We start from the raw sequence: 23,932 nt of genomic DNA on the forward strand, positions 1-23,932 counted from the left end.
GGTAAAGCTATGTATTGCCAATTTCTTGTCATTATTGTGCCCAAGTATCTGGGAGATGTAAGGCTTTCTCTTGGATTTCCCCATTGGGTTCCAGTCCTAGAAACTTTGAGTCTTGACATTTAAAAAAGATATTTCATTCATTGATTTTATATATAGAGAAGGGTGGAGTGAGAAGTATCAACTCATACTTGCTTCACTTTAGTTGTTCATCAATTACATGTCCTATGTTCCTTGACCAGGCAAGCTTAGGGTTTTGAACTCAGTATTCCAGGTTGATTTTCTTGGAATTTTTGTTATCCAAGCAATCCAAGCATGATTTCTTGAGTCTGAGAAACTTTGTATGAAAGAGGGACGGCTTAAGCCTTATGTGTTCTCCTAGAAATCTCTCCGCCTCACTACAAGTTTAAGCTAAATAGAACCATGAGTTATGTTTACACCACCACCTTTGACAGCCTCATAATACAGGAAACCCCATTTCTTTCTTCCCACATGCCCCTCCCAAATATCTCTGGTATTTAAATAGGAAAAAACATCAGACACACATAATAAAAAACTGAAGTGACCAGAGAATACAAAAAAATCTCTTTAAATATATACTTGAAGACAACATAAGAATAATATAATATTTCTTTCTTCAGTGGAACCTGTAAATGAACCAAGTTCTCATAGAATTTGAGATTTTGTTTCCCAGGATTCTTTTTTCCCATGATCAGAAATTACAAAACTAGAGGGGGAAAAATGGGAAAAGATAACACGCATGACAATGAACACTTGAACACTGAGTTCATAAAGAACCTCTTTTTAAAATGAGATATTATAGAAGAAAATACAATAAAGGAAATAATTGTATGAGAATTTTATCTTAAGCCCAGTAAATGTGAGCCTTGGTCTTCATGAAGTGGCTACGCTTATATAGAGAACTATAAATATACAAGACTCCAGGAAAAAAGTCAGAATGCATATTACTTAACATTGTGTAAGGCATAAACTTCTGAGGGGAGTGAAAAGAATGACCAGCTGAATCTTAGGAATATACCACTCTGAAAACTACCTGAGTGAAATGTATGCAGCCATACTCTGTGAAGACATACCACTTCGGTGTATTTTTACAAGAAAAGAGAAAGTACTGAATAATTATAGTCCCTCCCAAAAAGAAAATCTGAAATTAAGTGAGAAAAGATTATAATAGTGTAAACGGATCTGGCTCGGGAAGAAAACTGAACAACATATCCAAGATTCTGTCTGTAAAAGTCATGGTGATAAATCTTTACTAAAAAATAAACAGACCATAAAAGAGGTCACCCTCAGACTCGGTTTTAGTAAAAGCTCATTTGTGCTCCTTAGAGGGTGCATAATAAATGCCATGGATTTGTTCACTTTCTAATATTTCTCACTGACCAGTTCCAAAGAAAAAGACCCCTGGCTGTTGCTATGTAAATGGTACCCTACTTCTCACTGGTTGTATTGTTTTGTCTGGTGGGATTCTCCTTTGCTTCAAAGTTCTTCCAAAGCTGACCTCACAGCCATATAGTGAGGTAAGTGATCAACGGTGGCATTACTGGAAGTCTCCATAAGTGGGGGGTGAAGCCTCAATACTAACGCAATCTCACTAGCACCATCAGTTACTGGATCAACTGCCACTGTTGCAATGTTATTACCAAGCTCAAGCCCAGAATCATCAGACATTTTAGCCCCTTTGTTATCAGGTCCTGCCTCCTAATTGCTGTGTGTGGATGTATTACTATGATGAGAAACACCACCACTGTCTTCTGCTCAACTACTATTTTCAATCTGCTGTTTCTTGCTTTGCTGTCTCAGTTGCTGGCCTGGATCTTCGGTCCTTTGTCAGTGCTCTGACGGAGTGCTTGCTGATGCTGGTGCTTGTGATCCTGGCTAATCCTCTCTCTTGATAAGCTTCATTCTCAGCATGACTGGGATACATTTTGCTGATGAATGCATCAGAGTTTGGGCCTGGCCTTAGTGATCTTTTGGAAACTAGCTTTTTTTTCCAACAGATAGGACATTCTGTAGTGCCACTTCTGAGGGCCATGATAATACAGTCTGCACAAAAACGATGTAAACACTCCTTTGTAGTCATGGTGTTCTTTAACACATCCAAACAAATTGGGCACATTAATTCACTGTGGAGACTTCGAGGTGAAATCACAGTTTCCAAGCCATCTGTTGTTGACTCCTGCGGTGTTTGTTGTAATTCAGATAAACTGAGTTCCCATGTTGTGCTGGATGGTTGAGTCCTATTTGCCTGTCCAGCCCGGGACTTGCTGGCCACAGCCACAGTGAGACTCAGGTGTAAGCTGCTCCGGCCGCTGGTGCCACCACACAGTATGGCGGGCCTCGATTTCTGCAATGGAGCTGGGGAAATACACCGGGGGCTGCTCTGTGTTCATGAGAGACAACGTGCTCTGGCAGGTTCTGGAGAGAGGGCAGGAAGGAGCATGGGAGCGAGGGGGTGGGGCCCCCCTTGCATTCTCAATGGCTCCAGTTGTATGTGTGCTGATGCCATTGACAAACAGAAAGCTAAATCTTTGGAACATGGGCATGAAAAAGCACCAGGATTGGTAGTTCTGCTCTTGGGTTTCTATGCGGGAAGGTAAACATCCCTTGGTACATGTGAGCGGAATGTTGTCTGGATGCCTAGAGTGTCGATCGATCTTTGAAGGCAAGAATAAGATCTTAGGTATTTCCCCTGCCTGGTTGGATCCAAGCCGGAGAAGCCTGCAGCATAATGGAGAAAGATGGGGATAGAAGGTCATACAGACTTGGGCTTAAATCTTGGCCCAGACATTCTCTCGCTTGTGTGACTTGGAGTAAATTTCAAGTTCCCTGAGACTCAGTTTTCACATCTACAAAACAGCAATAGTAACAATAATTAGCCAAGTGGGTTTTTCGTGGGGACTAGATGGAATGATGTGTATAAGGCAGTGAGTGACGGTGTCTAGACTATCCAATAAGCTTTGGTTGTTACTGCCAATACTTTGTTATTATTATGACCATCATTTATGTTGTGTTACTTGGATTAGGCTGACCTCTGAGCATTTGCACTTCACCTTCACTTACCCTAAAATGCCCTTCTATGAACATTTTATTTATTCTTCAAAGCCCTTTTTTGAAAAAAAAACATGTAACTGGAATTGAGACCCAGCCACCTTAATGTCTTCAAAGCCTGCCATGGAGGGGCTAGCAAATATTTTTTGTTGTTTATTGAACAATAAGCAGGTGGAAGGAGGTTGCAAAGATTTCCTGAGAAATCAACATACGTTGTAGCTGGATGGAAGGCATCATCCACATATTGCCTACTGCGACTGTAAATAACAAGAGCATGCAGTCATGGAGAGCGTCCTCTGGTGGTGGTACAGAGAAGCTCAGGAAGTGGTGTGACCCAGGGACACTGTAGAGGATGACCTTGGATGGGACAGCTGGTGTAGATAGCTTGTCTCTACCACACCCTGCAGCTCTCAGATTTCCAAGTTCCTATGTTGGTGCGTGTGACTAATAAGCATACATGCAATAAAATAAACATTGGCTTCATGCTCCAAAATTCCAGAGTCAGTCCCAGATGTCCCCCTCGCCAGCTGCATTAGCTTAGCAGTCACTTACTCTGGGGTTGTTTTTTCTATGAAATGGGGTTGATAACAATACCTGTTTCACATGGTTTATGTGAGGAGCATTTGAAAATGTTCATGAAGTCATTGTATAAAATTCCATGAAATGAGTAGCTGCTATTAATTACCACTGAGAGAGCAATGTTCATAGTGAAGAAGGAAGGGTGCTAATTGGAAAGACAAAAAGCAACCAACCCAAATATCATCATCTCGCCTGAATTTTAAGACCGGTGCAGAGGAAATAAAATGGAGGGTGTTAAAATTCCTCTGCATAATCAACTGTAGGAATTTTTCTTTTTTTCTCCGCCCTCCCCCCATCTCTTATAGGAAGAGGCAGAAAGACAGATCGAAGATTTGTTAGATAGTCCCTTTCTTAAGGGGCTTGTTGCAGAGAGGATGAATCCAGGAACAAGCCATGGGTTATGCCCGATGCAGGAGATAACTCAAACTAAGTCAGAGACCTCCGTGTCCGAGTTGGGTACTTCTAAGATCAGTAGTATTTCCAGCCTATATTAGAGTTTCCAGGTCTGTGCTGTTGTTGTTCACTTCTTTTACCCCCACACTGTCAGTAAAGATGGGAGGGCTATTTTCGCAGCAGAGCGGGGAAACAGAGATGGGGCAGCAGCCAGGAACAGCAGGGGCCACAAAGGTCAGAGATCATCAAGGAGTAGCCTCAGATCATCTGGAATTTGGAATGACAGACAAGAGTTGAATACTACCAGCTCCCCATCCCTGCAAGGGATTTTTAGAACTCTTTTTTGGGGGACTGAATTTCTTGCAGTCGGTAAGAGACGGGGCTTAAATATTTATTTCCATCTTAATTTTTTTTAATTTTTTTTTTAAATTTCTCTGAAGTTGGAAACGGGGAGGCAGTCAGACAGACTCCCGCATGTGCCCGACCGGGATCCACCTGGCAGGCCCACCAGGGGGCGATGCTCTGCCCATCTCGGGGCGTCGCTCTGCCGCAATCAGAGCCATTCTAGCGCGTGAGGCAGAGGCCACAGAGCCATCCTCAGCGCCCGGGCAAACGCTGTTCCAATGGAGCCTTGGCTGTGGGAGGGGAAGAGAGAGACAGAGAGGAAGGAGAAGGGGAGGGGTGGAGAAGCAGATGGGCACTTCTCCTGTGTGCCCTGGGTGGGAATCGAACCTGGAACTCCCGTACACCAGGCCGATGCTCTACCACTGAGCCAACGGGCCAGGGCCTATTTATTTCTATCTTAAAGGAAAGTTGACCTGAAGGGCAGCGGAACTGGGTTGCCTGAGCCGTACTGGTTTCCCACTCGATTTGGCAGGGATAAAGCTTCTCCTGTTCCCCTTTATATCTCTGGTGCCTTGTATGTTGAATATATGTTTGTATTGCCTTTTAAAATTGTCTGTTTAAATGAACCTTTAATTCTGGAATACTTTTAGACTTATAGAACAGTGAAGATAGTCTAGAGAGCTTTCATATGCCTTCTCCAGTCACGCCTATTGTTAATGTCTTGTATTATCACAATATATTTGTCAGAACTAAGGAATTAACATTGGGACATTCTTATAAGCTAAAGTTGGAATTTATTCTGGATTTACCAACTTCTCCACCAAAGTCTTTTCTGGAATCTCATCCAGGATATGACATTACATTTATTCAACATGTCCCTTTTAGTGTCCTCTGGTCTATGAGTTTCCTAGCCTTCCTTTGTTTTCAATGACTACAGTTTTGAAAGACACTGATCAAGCATTTTGTAGGAGACCCCTCAATTTAAGTTTGCCTTTTTTTTTCCACATGATTAAACTGGATCTCTCGGTTTCTGGGCTAGTGTGTTGCCCATTGGCTTAAGATTCTGCCCTGAAGACATTGTAGAGGGCGGGTATCTTTGGCTGGAAAGGTGACCTGATTGGTGAAGTTCAGGTGAGGCTGGAGCCTGGAGCACTTGCTTTCTTCTATGCTCACTTGCTGTGCTGAGGTCATGTTTCTAAGGCCAGCCATCACCCAGGCAGGGTGCGAGGCCACTGGTGGGTTGGCACAAAGCCATCTGTGCTCCTGGACAAAGCAACCCACTCATTCATCTCTCTCACAGTGCCTGGCCCACAGCAGGCTCTGGATTTATGGTGTCTCTTATCATAACACGTCCAAGGAGCTGTCTTATTTTATAAAGAATGACCTTATGATGGCCACCTAGAGAGAGCATGGGATTGCACAGCCATGTGCAGGGACTTCCATAGCTAAGAGAGCTTTCTCGGCAAATATTTCTCAGGAAGAATTGAGGTCTTTGGGAAAGAAGGGAGAAATAAGAATCAGTTGTGTCTGTTTTGAAACTCTTTGAAGCTTATTGTCCCAAAGGCTTCTTGTATTCCTCTCTTCTTTACTGTCTTCTCTGACTGATTACATTAAGGAATATGTAATATTTAGCTCCTTGAGTTATTTTGCCTTGAGGAGTTGACTTCCTGATTACTCGGTTTGCTTTCTCAACCAACTGGAATCACGGTTCTCTCAGTAGATAGGTCCTGGGATATAGGGAAGGAAATGTAAAGTTTAGAGTTTAGGGATTTGAACGCTATATTACACATTATAGCATCACCATGGGTAAGTATGCTATTCTCTCTGAACCTCAGGTCTTTATCTATAAAATGAGATGAATCAAACTGACCCCCTAGGAGTGTTGAAAGGACCGAGAAGAAGTGAGATGTATGTGAAGAGTGTCTGGTAGATGATGGACTCCTATTGAAACACTTATTGCTACTTTCAGAAGTTTCTTCTGTCTTAGGCAGAGCAGCTGAAATCATATGGAAAAACACACACACTATAATCAAATGGTTCACGTTTCCTGCCTAGATAGAAGTCTCCTCTGTGGCTAGAAGACGGTGGAGGAGACAGATTGGAGAATGGGTATTGCATGGAACCATTTTCTCCCCTTGGTCTGCTGTAGTTTAGGCTTCTGTCCAGGGCTTGCTGGTTTCACTGATTCCAGCCAACAACTCACTTCCCTCGTGTCTCTAGGTCTCTGAGATCTTTGAATTTAGGACTAGCACTGAGGAAAACACATACTGGATGGAACGGTGTTTCATAAACACTGATCCCGAGATGCTCCAATCCGGGGTGAAGTAGTGAGAGCATGCTGGAGCTTGGGTTTTGTTGCATGCCCTTCCTTCCTATTTTGTGATTGCAGGTTATAAACTGTGGTGGCATTGCAAATTCTGGGCCTTCAACCAAAACAGGAAGACCCCTGCATTACCTTCGTAAATAGATGATGTTTCCCACCATTAAACTTTCTAATTGCCTAAGGACCTCCCATTGAATTCTTACCTGTAATTGAAGACCAATTTCTAGATAACAGCAGCGCCTTTCAGACTGATTGTGGTAGAATAAAGAGAGAAATAAGGGTGGGAAACATTACAAATTTTAGAAAACTATAAGCTTTTTAATCTTGGATAAATTTTAGAAAATTATGTCTCAAATGACTTTTTGAAATCATCTTGCCACTTCCACTGCCCCTGAGGGTATGGTCCTTGTACCTTATAGTGCATGCATGTTATTCTTTAACTTCCCACAGCACTTGATTCTACATATATTATCTCATGTAATCAACACAACACCAAGGTTTGATTGCCTTACCTCTTGGCACTTTCTACTCCAGGTTATAGTGACTAGTGCTCTAAAGATCTTTGTCTCCTTCTCAAGATGGAGTTTTCATGGAAGGCTCATATCTTGCTCATCTTGATATTTCTATAATGGTTTGCTGAGTGCATGACACATGTGTACCCTAAGTATTTTGCTGAGTAAATATAGCTTCAATGATACTCTTTTATATTGTTATTAATGGAAGGATTTTGCTCTAAAAGCAATGGATGCATTCAGAGAGTAACTATATCTCATGAAACCTTGCCAAACATAAGCCTTAAATTTAAAAGCCACAAATGCAAGAAACTTGTTTTGTTCAAACTGTTGTATTTATTGGCTTCTTCTGGGCTCATAAGTCTTGTGGAATTCTGCAGTCCTTTTGGATATGAGAAAAGAGAAGTCAGTCAGCCATCAAAACTAGTTAGAAAGCAAGAATAGCAAGAAGCATGGGAAGATGGAGAGGTGAAGCATGGCCCTGAGCTAACCCATCAGCAGGGGGAAGTAAGTAAGTAGGAAGAGCCATTGTCCAAGACTATACGCATAGGCATATGCCTTGAGAAAACTTAGCCCCTGTAAGGGCCGCAGGACTTCTTAATTTCTTCTCAGGAAAGCCTTATTGATAAGTAAGTGGAAGGTTGTGTAATTTTCAGAGATCTTCAGCTATGATGATTCAGAAACCAGATCTTAGCTAGAGCCTGAGCCAACTCTATTGACCCATATCTCCAATTTGTTTTGTACAATTCTGACTTTTTGTTCCTCAGAGCCATGAGAACTATTTTGTGTGCTAGACACGTAAGTTAGCCCATTTAGTATTCTATCTCTGACAAGGCTAGGGGGTGGGAAGGCATAGTTATCTTTCCTGATATTACTCTCATAGGTTATAGATGTGCTCCAATGTTCCAACTTTTCTTGATGGCTGGTGTTAAACATAAGTAGATTTCAGCGTTTCCTGTAGTGACTTGATATTTTAGATTGAACCATTTTCTTTGGAATTAACAAGGCTCATGATTTTTACTACCTGCAATATGAACATTCCCCTTTATTTGTCCAAAATAAAATAACTGTGGTTTAGGATAAACACCATAGACTTTGATTCAGAATATTTGAATTTTAATCTCAGGGTTTCCCCTTACTAAGTGTATATTTCTATAATCAGATCTTTGTTGAGATATATACATGTATATGTATACGTTGAAGTAAAATGGCACAGAGATCTTGCAATTAGTTGGCCTGATCAGTGTCACCATTAGAATCACAGGGCTTGGTTTACAAAATACCTTCCATTACCTACCAGCCATGTAATCTTGAGACATTTACATGGTGACTTAAAGAGTGTAAGCTTCCTCACTGTATAAGGTTGTTGTAATGATTAAAAGGGCAAGATGTTGCATAAAAATGCTTATTAGCCCAGTAAAACCTAAAAAAAAGTTTGGGATTATTATTATTGTTATTATTTATATTCATGTATACTAGCTATGCAAACTTGGATGAGTCACTTAAAATCTTAGATTCAAATTTGTTATTTGTGAAATGGAGGAATAAAAACTTACTTCTGGATTATTATTCTGTATATCAGAAATCACTATGCAATTTATTATAGAAATTTCTTCTTTAGGGATTCAAGGTGGGTAGTCTCTGGTCTCTAGTACTGGTACTTGGGATTTGCTGAACCAAAATATAGCTATTTTGTCCACATCTGTTATGGTTTAATACATTTCAACCATATCTATCTTCAGCCTGTGAGTTTTTGGACTCTCTGTTTTTATATGGCAGCTCTCCAAATATTTTGGTCATTGATTTACTTTTTTCTGGACCGTCTCCATCTATGTTGTGTCATTCTTACAGAGCAATGACCAGCACTGTCCTGGAATATACCAGATGTCAAAAGTAGTATAAAGACAGTAGAGAATTAAAGTGTGTCTCGGTGATGTTCAATTTTATTTTTGTGACTATGTTCTGTTCAATCTAAGAAATAGACAAAAGACAGGTATAATTAAACAAGCTCACTAAATAGTATTCCAACCTGAAGAAGGTTTTCTCAGGTCTGAGCCAATGGGCTTACATTGGCCAAACATTTGTTACTGATGGGCCACTACCCAGTTTATGGGTGAATTGTTATTTACAAGGCTGACATATATTCAACTGTGGTTGTAAGACATAGAGGGAAGGGGTTTTATTTTAAAGATACAAATTACTTTTTTTCTGTGAGCTCAACTCCATCACTATTTAAATTATCTGACAGATAGGAGAAAACATGATGTAAAAAAACACCTACTCCTCTGGATTGGCCCATGTTGCTAGAGAGTCATTGAGCCCTAGAACTGTCAACGAATCGCTAGGAAAAAAACCATTCCTGACAATGGGAACTGGAATAAATGCTTTTTCCTGGCATCTGGGAGAAACTATCTCAATTGCTTTCCAAGAAACCTACCCTCTAAAATATTTGGGAAAAAAGAAGGCCAATAAAATAACTTTAATTACATTGGGTAAAATTTTGACCTAACTAAAAGATTTCTGGATCTTTCATGTTGACATAACTTATTTTTAATGACATAGCTTTAGATATGGTTTCCTCTAAATGACAACATATCATTCATAGCATTTCATATCATGAATAATTCAAATTCACTGAATTTAAAAGTTCAATTCCTTGAACAGTGACAGAAATCCTAGACTGCAGTATCTTAGGTGGTCAGAATAAAAGAGCAAATGTCAGCTCATTATGTGTCTGTTGCTAGAACAGTTCATCGACTGTAGAATCTGTGATCTGGGAACTTAGAGATCTCTGAACTCAATCCTTCCACATTTTAGAAATGAAATCATGATGTACTGACACAGTTACATCTGTATTTGATGTCTGGCTCACTGGTGCAATCTGTCTACAATTCAGGGAAATCCAATACTGTGGTTCTCAAATCTGCTGGCTCATTAGAATCACCTTAAGAAATGAAAAAAACAACAAAACAAAACTGATGCCTGACTCTCAATCCATTAAATCATTATCTATGGATGGTTTGGACTGCAGTAATTTTAAACACCCCAGGTAATTTTGAGGCCGAATGACAGCTTTATTTTATACTTTTAATTGCATCCCTGGTATGTCTGCTAAATTATCCCCCTTTAGTCATGTAGTCTTCTTAAATTCCATTTTCTTTGGGTAAAATTTTGTGAACTGGTGACTGGACACATTTTGTCTTATTATTTATTAAAACTGCATGGAAAATTTAAGGCAGACAACTAAGATTTATCACTCTTCATTCCCAAGTGCGTGGCCTCAGTATTGGTCCTAAGCATTTCTCACTTGGACAATTGCCCCCAAATGAATTAAAGATGCACAACTGGGCCCTGGCTGGTATTTAAGTGGTAAGAACATCATTCTGATATGACAAAGTTGCAAGTTCTATCCATGGTCAGGGCACATACAAGAAATCAACCAATGAATGCAGAAATAAGTGGTTCAACCAACTGATGGTTCTCTCTCTGTCCTCTCTCTCTCTCTTCCTCTCTCTCAAAAACCAATACAAGGAAGATGCATCATGGGCTTTAGTCTGTCTTATATTTTGATGTATCTCCAGTCCTTACAGCAGTGCCTGGCACACAGCACAAACTCAATTGCATTAACTGCATGAATTAATGGTCAAGTCCAGGTCAGCTCTATGTCTTCTCTTCTTTTAAGATTTTGTTTGTTTATTTATTTTTCTGCTTCATGTCTTTTCATTCTGAGAATCTTTTCATGCTGAGTCATGAGAAACCAGAGGGTGTGTGACTCTTTTGAGAGTCTTGACTTGAAACTGGCTTGCTGTCACTTCTACCCATATTCCATTGACTAATGCAAGTCAATGGCCAAATGCAAAATCAATGGGATGAAAAAATATCTTCCCACTCTAGTGGGGAGTCCTGAAGCAAATAACACCCATGTTTTTGTTTTGTTTTAACACATGGAAGGAATAAGAATTTGGAGAAGTGATCCAATCTGCTTCACCTACCACTTCTTCTGCGTATCTCTAATGTCATCATCTTGCTTAGAGTCAAGAAAGACAACTTCTCATCATTCAGTTTTCTGCCCAACTACACTCATTCTCTCACCTACTTCTACACACTCATACTCACCCAAATACACACTTTTAAATCTTAAGTTAAATTCAATCTCATTAATAAAGATTATGAGAAACTTCAGGATATGGTCCAAGTTTATACTGTTAAATTTCACCTGACTTCTATATTAAATGTGTACTTCCTCTCTTGCTTTTTGTTGAATTCCTAAATATATTTATGAGCTCATTTAGTGACTTACTCTGGTAAAATTACTCACTACTTGTGTTTCTAAAGCACATTATATTATATAGTTATAGGTAATAATTATTAAGCATTTATTGCATATGAACCATGTAATTTAATTTTCACAAAGACCTGATTGTGCATGACAGGACCTGAAACACAGTTTCCACCATTCGTTTCTCCCCACACTTGGATTGCCAACATGGATGGTGTTTGGAAGAATGATTAAAGATAAGGATCTCTGTCCTAGCAATATGGTGACTTTAGAGTTTCAAGTTAAGGTCACCAAATGCCCACTTATTACTCAAGTGTTAGTGAACAAAGACCTCGTATGTCTGCTTGCAATAAGATAATCTACCTATTCTCTAAACAAGTCTTACTTAAGAAAAGTATTAAAGAGAAATGATTATCATCACCTAATTCTTTTATTAATCCTACATTATATACTTATCAATGATTGTGGCCTTTGATTATCTGGGAAAATATTTTTTGTATGATTCGCAAATATTCCGAATACAATTTTATGAAAAAGTCATGTAAGACATGGCATATGGTTAATCTTATATTAACAAATGACTACATATATCTAGAACAGGGGTCCCCAAACTTTTTACACAGGGGGCTAGTTCACTGTCCCTCAGACCGTTGGAGGGCCGGACTATAAAAAAAAAAACTATGAACAAATCCCTATGCACACTGCACATATCTTATTTTAAAGTAAAAAAACAAAACGGGAACAAATACAATATTTAAAATAAAGAACAAGTAAATTTTTTTAAAATAAATTTTTATTAATGTTAATGGGATGACATTAATAAATCAGGGTACATATATTCAAAGAAAACATGTCTAGGTTATCTTGTCATTAAATTATGTTGTATACCCCTCGCCCATAGTCAGATTGTCCTCTGTCACCCTCTATCTAGTTCTCTGTGCCCCTCCCCCTCCCCCTAACTCTCTCCCTCCCTCCCTCCTATGTCCTCCCTCCCCCCACCCCTGGTAATCACCACACTCTTGTCCATGTCTTTTAGTCTCGTTTTTATGTTCCACCAATGTATAGAATCATGTAGGTCTTGTTTTTTTCTGATTTACTTATTTCACTCCGTATAATGTTATCAAGATCCCACCATTTTGCTGTAAATGATCTGATGTCATCATTTCTTATGGCTGAGTAGAATTCCATAGTGTATATGTGCCACATCTTCTTTATCCAATCTTCTATTGAAGGGCTTTTTGGTTGTTTCCATGTCTTGGCCACAGTGAACAATGCTGCAATGAACATGGGGCTACATGTGTCTTTACGTATCAATGTTTCTGAGGTTTTGGGGTATATACCCAGTAGAGGGATTGCTGGGTCATAAGGTAGTTCTATTTGCAGTTTTTGAGGAACCACCATACTTTCCTCCATAATGGTTGTACTACTTTACAGTCCCACCAACAGTGGATGAGAGTTCCCTTTTCTCCGCAGCCTCTCCAACATTTGCTATTACCCGTCTTGTTGATAATAGCTAATCTAACAGGGGTGAGGTGGGATCTCATTGTAGTTTTGATTTGCATTTCTCTAATAACTAATGAAGCTGAGCATCTTTTCATATATCTGTTGGCCATTTGTATCTCTTCCTGGGAGAAGTGTCTGTTCATGTCTTCTTCCCATTTTTTTATTGGATTGTTTGTTTGTTTGTTGTTGAGTTTTATGAGTTCTTTGTAAATTTTGGATATTAGGCCCTTATCTGAGCTGTTGTTTGAAAATAACATTTTCCATTTAGTTGGCTGTCTGTTTATTTTGATATCAGTTTCTCTTGCTGAGCAAAAACTTTTTATTCTGATGTAGTCCCATTCATTTATCTTTGCCTTCACTTCTCTTGCCATTGGAGTCAAGTTCATAAAATGTTCTTTAAAACCCAGGTCCATGAGTTTAGTACCTATGTCTTCTTCTATGTACTTTATTGTTTCAGGTCTTATATTTAGGTCTTTGATCCATTTTGAATTAATTTTAGTACACGGGGACAGGCTGTAGTTGAGTTTCATTCTTTTGCATGTGGCTTTCCAGTTTTCCCAACACCATTTGTTGAAGAGGCTTTCTTTCTCCATTGTGTGTTGTTGGCCTCTTTATCAAAGATTATTTGACCATATATATGTGGTTTTATTTCTGGGCTTTCTATTCTGTTCCATTGGTCTGAGTGTCTATTTTTCTGCCAATACCATGCTGTTTTGATTATTGTGGCCCTATAATATAGTTTAAAGTCAGGTATTGTAATGCCCCCAGCTTCATTCTTTTTCCTTAGGATTGTTTTGGCTATTCGAGTTTTTTTATAGTTCCATATAAATCTGATGATTTTTTGTTCCATTTCTTTAAAAAATCTCATAGGAATTTTGATGGGAATTGCATTAAATTTATATATTGCTTTGGGTAATATGGCCATTTTGATTATATTTATTCTTCCTATCCAAGAACAAGGAATATTTTTCCATCTCATTGTGTCTTTTTCTATTTCTCTTAATAATGCCTTGTAGTTTTTGTTATATAGGTCCTTTACATTCTTTGTTATGTTTATTCCTAGGTATTTTATTTTTTTTGTTGCAATCATGAAGGGGATTATTTTTTTGAGTTCGTTTTCTAATATTTCATTGTTGGCATATAGAAAGGCTATGGACTTTTGTATGTTAATTTTGTATCCTGCGACCTTACTGTATTGGTTTATTGGTTTATTGTTTCTAATAATCTTTTTGTGGAGTCCTTCGGGTTTTCGATGTATAGGATCATATAGAACAAGTAAATTTAAGTCAATAAACTGACCAGTATTTCAATGGGAACTATGGGCCTGCTTTTGGCTAATGAGATGGTCAATGTGCTCCTATCACTGACCACCAATGAAAGAGGTGCCCCTTCCGGAAGTGCCGCTGGGGCCGGATAAATGGCCTCAGAGGGCCGCATGCGGCCCGCGGGCCATAGTTTGGGGACCCCTGATCTAGAAGATACTAAACTAAGGGTCTAAACCAGGGGTTGGGAACCTATGGCTCACGAGCCAGATGTGGCTCTTTTGATAGCTGCAGCTGGCTTGCAGACAAATCTTTAATAAAAAAAAAAATAACGTTAAAAATATAAAACATTTTCATGTATTATAATCCATTCATTACAATCCATTAATTTCCTACCACTCATGTTCATGGTTGTGGGTGGCTGCAGCCAATCACAGCTGTTCTCTGGGACAACACCAACACAAGTTGTTGTGAGGTCAGGAAGTAAACTTTCCTTCTTTTTTTTTTTTATTAATTTTACTAGGGTGACATCAATAAATCAGGGTACATATGTTCAAAGAAAACATGTCCAGGTTATCTTGTCTATCAATTATGTTGCATACCCATCACCCAAAATCAGATTGTCCTCCATCACCTTCTATCTAGTTTTTTTTGTGCCCCTCCCCCTCCCCCTTTCCCTCTCCCTCTCCCCCCTCCCCCCGTAACTATCAAACTCTTATCAATGTCTCTTAGTCTCGCTTTTATATTCCACCTACGTATGGAATAATGCAGTTCTTGATTTTTTCTGATTTACTTATTTCACTTTGTATAATGTTATCAAGATCGCACCATTTTGTTGTAAATGATCCGATGTCATCATTTCTTATGGTTGAGTAGTATTCCATAGTGTATATGTGCCACATCTTCTTTATCCAGTCTTCTATTGAAGGGCTTTTTGGTTGTTTCCATGTCCTGGCCACTGTGAACAATGCTGCAATGAACATGGGGCTGCATATGTCTTTACGTATCAATGTTTCTGAGTTTTGGGGATATATACACAGTAGAGGGATTGCTGGGTCATAAGTTAGTTCTATTTTAAGTTTTTTGAGGAACCACTATACTTTCTTCCATAATGGTTGTACCACTTTCCATTCCCACCAACAGTGAATGAGGGTTCCTTTTTCTCCACAGCCTCTCCAACAATTGCTATTACCTGTCTTGTTAATAATAGCTAATCTAACAGGTGTGAGGTGGTATCTCATTGCAGTTTTGATTTGCATTTCTCTAATAACTAATGAAGATGAGCATCTTTTCATATATCTGTTGGCCATTTGTATTTCTTCCAGGGAGAAGTGTCTGTTCATGTCCTCTTCCCATTTTTTTTTTTTATAATTTTATTTTTTTAATGGGGTGACATCAATAAATCAGGATACATATATTCAAAGATAACAAGTCCAGGTTATCTTATTGTTCAATTATGTTGCATATCCACCACCCAAAGTCAGATTGTCCTCTGTCACCTTCTATCTTGTTTTCTTTGTGCCCCTCCCCACCCCCTATCCCTCTCCCATTCCCCCCTCCCCCCCGTGACCACCACACTCTTGTCAATGTCTCTTAGTTTCAGTATTATGTCCCACCTACGTATGGAATAATACAGTTCCTGGTTTTTTCTGATTTACTTATTTCGCTTCGTATCATGTTATCAAGATCCCACCATTTTGCTGTAAATGTTCCGATGTCATCATTTCTTATGGCTGAGTAGTATTCCATAGTGTATATGTGCCACATCTTCTTTATCCAGTCATCTATTGATGGGCTTTTTGGTTGTTTCCATGTCCTGGCCACTGTGAACAATGCTGCAATAAACATGGGGCTGCATGTGTCTTTATGTATCAATGTTTCTGAGTTTTGGGGATATATACCCAGTAGAGGGATTGCTGGGTCATAAGGTAGTTCTATTTTCAGTTTTTTGAGGAACCACCATACTTTCTTCCATAATGGTTGTACTACTTTACATTCCCACCAACAGTGTATGAGGGTTTCTTTTTCTCCACAGCCTCTCCAACATTTGCTATTACCTGACTTGCTAATAACAGCTAATCGAACAGGTGTGAGGTGGTATCTCATTGCCGTTTTGATTTGCATTTCTCTAATAGCTAAAGAAGATGAGCATCTTTTCATATATCTGTTGGCCATTTGTATTTCTTCCTGGGAGAAGTGTCTATTCATATCCTCTTCCCATTTTTTTATTGGATTGTTTGTTTGTTTGTTGTTGAGTTTTATGAGTTCTTTGTATATTTTGGATATTAAGCCCTTATCTGAGCTGTTGTTTGAAAATATCATTTCCCATTTAGTTGGCTTTCTGTTTATTTTGTTATCAGTTTCTCTTGCTGAGCAAAAACTTCTTAGTCTGATGTAGTCCCATTCATTAATTTTTACCTTCACTTCTCTTGCCATTGGAGTCAAATTCATAAAATGCTCTTTAAAACCCAGGTCCATGAGTTGAGTACCTATGTCTTCTTCTATGTACTTAATTGTTTCAGGTCTTATGTTTAGATCTTTGATCCATTTTGAGTTAATTTTTGTACAGGGGGAGAGACTGTAGTCCAGTTTCATTCTTTTGCATGTGGCTTTCCAGTTTTCCCAGCACCATTTATTGAAGAGGCTGTCTTTTCTCCATTGTGTGTTGTTGGCCCCTTTATCAAAAATTATTTGACTATATATATGTGGTTTTATTTCTGGGCTTTCTATTCTGTTCCATTGGTCTGAGTGTCTATTTTTCTGCCAATACCATGCTGTTTTGATTGTCGTGGCCCGATAATAGAGTTTGAAGTCAGGTATTGTTATGCCCCCAGCTTCATTCTTTTTCTTTAGGATTGTTTTGGCTATTCGGGGTTTTTTATAGTTCCATATAAATCTGATGATTTTTTGCTCTATTTCTTTAAAAAATGTCATTGGAAGTTTGATGGGAATTGCATTAAATTTGTATATTGCTTTGGGTAATATAGCCATCTTGATTATATTTATTCTTCCTAGCCAAGAACAAGGTATATTCTTCCATCTCATTATATCTTTTTCGATTTCCCTTAACAATGGTTTATAGTTTTCATTATATAAGTCCTTTACATTCTTTGTTATGTTTATTCCTAAGTATTTTATTTTTTTTGTTGCAATCGTGAAGGGGATTATTCTTTTGAGTTCCTTCTCAGTTGTTTCATTGTTGGCATATAGAAAGGCTATTGACTTCTGTATGTTAATTTTGTATCCTGCGACCTTACTGTATTGGCTTATTGTTTCTAGTAGTCTTTTTGTGGATTCTTTGGGGTTTTCGATGTATAGGATCATATCATCTGCAAAAAGTGATACCTTTACTTCTTCTTTTCCGATATGGATGCCTTTTATTTCTTTGTCTTGTCTGATTGCTCTGGCTAGAACCTCTAGTACCACATTAAATAAGAGTGGAGAGAGTGGACAACGCTGTCTTGTTCCTGATTTAAGGGGGAAAGCCTTCAGTTTAGTGCCATTTAATATGATGTTAGCTGATGGTTTATCATATATGGCCTTTATCATGTTGAGATATTTTCCTTCTATACCCATTTTGTTGAGAGTTTTCAACATAAAATTGTGTTGTATTTTATCGAAAGCCTTTTCTGCATCTATTGATAAGATCATGTGGTTTTTGTTCTTTGTTTTGTTGATATGGTGTATTACATTAACCGTTTTACGTATGTTGAACCGTCCTTGAGATTCTGGGATGAATCCCACTTGATCATGATGTATTATTTTTTTAATATGTTGTTGTATTCGATTTGCTAGTACTTTGTTTAGTATTTTAGCATCTGTATTCATTAGAGATATTGGTCTGTAGTTTTCTTTTTTTGTGCCATCCTTGCCTGGTTTTGGTATGAGGGTTATGTTGGCCTCATAAAATGTGTTTGGAAGTATTGCTTCTTCTTCAATTTTTTGGAAGACTTTGAGTAGAATAGGAACCAAGTCTTCTTTGAATGTTTGATAAAATTCGCTGGTATAGCCGTCAGGGCCTGGACTTTTATTTTTGGGGAGGTTTTTAATGGTTTTTTCTATTTCTTCTCTACTGATAGGTCTGTTTAGGCTTTCTGCTTCTTCTTGACTCAGTCTAGGAAGGTTGTATTGTTCTAGGAATTTATCCATTTCTTCTAGGTTGTTGATTTAGTGGCATAAAGTTTTTCATAGTATTCTACAATAATTCTTTGTATATCTACGGTGTCCGTGGTGATTTCTCCTCTTTCATTTTGGATTTTGTTTATATGAGTTCTTTCTCTTTTTTCCTTGGTAAGTCTTGCCAAGGGTTTGTCAATTTTGTTGATCTTTTCAAAGAACCAGCTCCTTGTTCTATTAATTTTTTCTATAGTTTTTCTGTTCTCTAATTCATTTATTTCTGCTCTGATTTTTATTATCTCCTTTCTTCGGCTGGTTTTGGGTTGTCTTTGTTCTTCTTTTTCTAGTTCCTTAAGGTGGGAAGTTAAGTGGTTCACTTGGGCTCTCTCTTGTTTGTTCATATATGCCTGAAGCGATATGAACTTCCCTCTTATCACTGCTTTTGCTGCATCCCATAGATTCTGATATGTCGTATTGTCATTTTCATTAGTCTGTATATATCTTTTGATCTCTGCACTTATTTCTTCTTTGACCCATTCATTTTTTAAAAGTATGTTGTTTAGTTTCCACATTTTTGTGGGATTTTTTTCCTCTTTTTTGCAGTTGAATTCTAGTTTCAAGGCTTTATGATCAGAAAATATGCTTGGTACAACTTCAATTTTTCTGAATTTGCTGATGTTGTTTTTGTGGCCCAACATATGGTCAATTCTTGAGAATGATCCATGTACACTGGAGAAAAATGTATACTCAGTCACTTTGGGATGAAATGTCCTGTAGATGTCTATCATATCCAGGTGCTCTAGTGTTTTGTTTAAGGCCACTATGTCTTTGTTGATTCTCTGTTTGGATGACCGATCTAGAGCCATCAGCGGTGTATTGAGGTCTCCAAGTATGATTGTATTTTTGTCAGTTTTTGTTTTAAGATCAATAAGTAGCTGTCTTATATATTTTGGTGCTCCTTGGTTTGGTGCATATATATTAAGAATTGTTATGGCCCTGGCCGGTTGGCTCAGCGGTAGAGCATCGGCCTAGCGTGCGGAGGACCCGGGTTCGATTCCCGGCCAGGGCACACAGGAGAAGCGCCCATTTGCTTCTCCATCCCTCCGCCGCGCTTTCCTCTCTCTCTCTTCCCCTCCCGCAGCCAAGGGTCCATTGGAGCAAAGATGGCCCGGGCGCTGGGGATGGCTCTGTGGCCTCTGTCTCAGGCGCTGGAGTGGCTCTGGTCGCAACATGGCGACACCCAGGATGGGCAGAGCATCGCCCCCTGGTGGGCAGAGCGTCGCCCCTGGTGGGCGTGCCGGGTGGATCCTGGTCGGGCGCATGCAGGAGTCTGTCTGACTGTCTCTCCCTGTTTCCAGCTTCAGAAAAATGGAAAAGAAAAAAAAAAGAATTGTTATGTCTTCTTGATTCAGTGTCCCCCTAGCCATTATAAAATGGCCATTTTTGTCTCTGAGTACTTTTCCTGTCTTGTAGTCAGCATTATCCGATATGAGTATTGCTACGCCTGCTTTTTTTTGGATGTTATTTGCTTGGAGTATTGTTTTCCAGCCTTTCACTTTGAATTTGTTTTTATCCTTGTTACTTAGATGAGTTTCCTGTAGGCAGCATACAGTTGGATTTTCTTTTTTAATCCATTCTGCTACTCTGTGCCTTTTTATTGGTGAGTTTAATCCGTTTACATTTAGTGTAATTATTGATACTTGTCAGTTCCCTATTGCCATTTTATATCTTGCTTTCTGTTAGTTTTGTGTCTTGTTTGATCCTTCTCTTTCATTTTTCTATCTTTTGTTTTTATTTGGTTGTATTCCATACATCTTTCCTCTGTTGCTATCTTTTTTATCTCATGTGCTTCTGTGGTGGTTTTTTCAATGGTGGTTACCTTTGAGTAATGAAAAGGGTCCCTACCCTGTTCATTGTAGCGAACTATTTTGTGAGTACTTTTGCACTCCATCGTCCTTTGCTACTGTTAATCTCCATCTTCTCCCCCTCTTTCTTTTTGTTGTTGTCACAGTTTAAATTTGGTTTTATTGTGTTCTTCTTGGAGCTTTTACTTGTGGCTCTGTTTTTTTTTGTTCTTTGTATCTAATTGGAGAACCCCCTTTAGTAATTCTTGGAGTGGGGGTTTTCTGATGATAAATTCCCTCATCTTTTCTGTATCTGTGAATGTTTTTATTTCTCCTTTGTATTTGAAGGATAGCTTTGATGGGTATAGTATTCGTGGCTGAAAGTTTCTCTCTTTCAGGACTTTAAATATTGGGGTCCACTCTCTTCTAGCTTGTAGAGTTTCTGCTGAGAAATCTGATGATAATCTAATGGGCCTTCCTTTATATGTTGTATTCTTCTTTTCCCTGGCTGCCTTGAGAATTTTTTCTTTGCTGTTGGTTTGTGTCAATTTCATTATGATATGCCTTGGAGTAGGTTTGTTGGGGTTAAGAAAACTTGGAGTTCTGTTTGCTTCTTGAACTTGAGGCTTTAGTTCTTTCCACAGGCTTGGGAAGTTCTCATCTATTATTTGTTTGAGTATGTTCTCCATTCCATTTTCTCTCTCTTCTCCCTCTGATATACCTATTATTCTTATGTTATTCTTTTTGATGGAGTCAGATAATTCTTGTAGGGCTATCCCATTTTTTTAAATTTTTGAGTCTCTTTCTTCTTCTCTCTGTTGTGCCTCAAGTTGCTTGTCTTCTATTTCACTAATCCTCTCTTCTATCTGACCTGTTCTATTAGCTAAGCTTGTTACTTCGTTTTTCAGCTCGTGAATTGAGTTTTTCATCTCTGTTTGATTTGTTTTTATAGTTTCAATTTCCTTGGACATATATTCTTTGTGTTCATTGAGTTGTTTTCTAAGCTCCCTAAATTGCCTTTCTGTGTTTTCTTGTATATCTCAGAGGATTTTTAGGATTTCTATCTTGAATTCTCTGTCATTTAGCTCCAAGGTTTCCAATATATTAAATTTTTTCTCCATAGATTTTTCCTCATCTAGCTGTGTTACCTCTCTTTCTTTTGTATCCATGATATTCGATTTTCTCTTCCTTAATGGCATCTGAGGGTGGTTTTGTTGATAGTATTAATGAGATTTAATAAAGAATAAAAAGTTAAAAAAATAAAAAAAATAAAAAATCGAAGAAATGTTTTTTTTTAAAAAATTAATAATGAAATAAAGAAAAATAAAATAAAATAAAAATTAAAAAAAAAGGAAATTATTCCCCCCCTCCTTTTTTCCTCTCCTCTACTCTCCCCTCTTTCTTGAGAAAATCTTGTGGTGGACTGTGAATTATAACAAACAATGCCTGTGATGGAGGGCCTGAATTGGGGAAAAGTAATAAAGGGGAAAAAAAAAAAAAAAAAAGGAAAAAAAAAAAGGAAAAAAAAAAGAAAAAAGAAAAAAAAAAGAGCGTATGGACCCACAAAAAGCAAATAAGGAAAAAATTTGGGTCAAGAATAAAATGATTTGTTTTTAGGTGCTGGTTGTCTAAGAGTTATGATGAGAGGAATAAGAGGAAAATGGAATAATGGGGGGACAAATTAAAAAATTACTATTGTATTTAGTGGAACAAGAACTAGATAATATGGAGAGCCAGGGATGGGAGCACTGCTAGTGAGTTAAAAAGGTGAAGTAAAAACCCCCCAAAATGCCACAAACATAGGTTTGAGTCCCAGATAAGATAATTTGTTTGTTATTGAGGTTTGAATGAGAGGAGATGTAAAGGAGAAAGGAAGAAACTAATATAGAGGGAGAAAAGAAAGAGACAGAGAGAAAAAAAGAGGGAACCACTAAAAGAAGAAAAAAGAAAGGAGAGAGAGAGAGAGTTAAGGGTTTTGGAGTGCAACCCTCATAGAGAGAAAGGAAGAGAAGAGAAAAGATAATGGGAGATGTAACACTTATAGGTAGTGTAGTTCAAGGAGAGGAGAGAGTAAGACCGGTAGAGAGTTAATCGGCCAAATTGGAGGAGGAAAAAAAAGTATCAAGAATGAAGATAAGAGAAAGAAACGAACAAATATAATAAAATGGGATAGGTTATAAAGTCTGCAGATTATTCTTGATTTTGAGAGGTTATCTTCTTGCTTTTTCTTTTCTCTCCCTCTTCCTGGTCGGTGACTCTGTACCCCGGGTTCTGCCCCTTTGGCACGCTCAGGTAGAGGTTTGCAGTTGATAAGTCTCTATGGCAATGTCATGTATTGTGCTTTAGTCTCGTTGGCAGTCGAAGCTCATTGGCATTTATAGGCTCCGACAGTGAGAGAGTCCGTGTTCCTGGAGCCTTTCTCCTAGTCTTTCCTTCCTCAACTAGTAGCCTGATAATCCAGCTATGGGGTTGCTGCTGCCTCTGCCTGGATAGTAAGAGGCTCAAATTGCTGGCAACTCCCCACTCTATTTCCACTCAGCACAGGGCTCTGGGTAAGGCTCAGTCAGTCAGAGCTGCTAGCATAATCAGGCGGGCTTTCCACCCACTCAAAGACCTCTGGCTCTGCCACTCTGTCCGGTAACACAAGCGGGCGCCCACTTCCGGGGTGCTTGGAGGAAACTCTCACTCACTGTCTGCGACCAGGATATCCAGCCAGCAGTTTCACGCTCTGAGTGAAACCCCCAACCGCAGGGAAAAGTTGCAGCGTTGGAATTGAGTCTCGCTCCGTTCCCGTGCGCGGCTTTTGTGTGGCGCTGGGGCGGCTCGAGATTCCGCTTTGGCCCACACAAAGGCCCCTGACTCTGCCCCTCTGTGCGATAACATGGGCGCGCACTGCCAAGGCACTCAGAGGAATTGCTCACTCCTTATCTGCGTGCGCAAACCAGGATATGAGGCCGGCCGCGTTTCCCTCTGAGTGAAACACCCTCCAGCATGGAAAATCTCCACCGTTGGAATTAGTTCTCACTCCCTCCCGTGCGTAGCTTTCCCAGGGCTCTGGGGCTGCCCAGAGACTCTGCCCTCGGCCCACAGAAAGGCCTCTGACCCTGCCTCTTCGTGGGGCAACACGGGCACCCACTCTCAGGGTCTAGGAAGAAATTCTCGCCCACTAACTGCGCACCGACCAGGAGACCGGGTAAAATGGCCGCTCCGCTTGTCTTTCTTTGTTTGGGTTTGGCGCGAGTGTTAGCTTGTATTGCCCGGGTTGCCACAGGATCAGATATTCCTCGGCTTGAATCTCCGTGCCACAGCCTGGTTTGGCCGTTTGTGCCGCGGCGGCCTGGATCTATTCACCCCCTTTGCCCGCCTCAGTTTCTATATTCACAGTTACCAGAGAAAGCCGCCATGTTTAGGTTAGTGAGGAAGGCGGAGCATTTCTTACTCCCTATTTCCTTCGGGGTTTGGTTATATATTTAGCTAATTTTTCACTCAATCATACCTTTGGGTGTATTGCGAAGCATCTGGAAGCTCCAAGTATAGGTTTTTCTGTTTCTGGTTGAAGATCTTGTTGAGTTTTGGGGGAGATTTATCGGTATCGCTTCCTACCCCGCCATTACTCTGACATCATCTCCTTCCCATTTTTTTTTATTGGATTGTTTGTTTGTTTGTTGTTGAGTTTTATGAGTTCTTTGTATATTTTGGATATTAAGCCC

The 23,932-nt window shown here is 39.2% G+C and overlaps 1 pseudogene; it reads right to left on the bottom strand.

Annotated features, from left to right (window-relative positions):
* Window positions 1-1,327: 1,327 nt before the first annotated feature.
* The window catches only part of LOC136329732 (E3 ubiquitin-protein ligase RING2 pseudogene), a 35,120-nt pseudogene continuing 12,515 nt past the window's right edge, over window positions 1,328-23,932 (bottom strand).

Source organism: Saccopteryx bilineata, chromosome 3 (genome assembly GCF_036850765.1).
Source record: "Saccopteryx bilineata isolate mSacBil1 chromosome 3, mSacBil1_pri_phased_curated, whole genome shotgun sequence".
NCBI lineage: Eukaryota > Metazoa > Chordata > Mammalia > Chiroptera > Emballonuridae > Saccopteryx > Saccopteryx bilineata.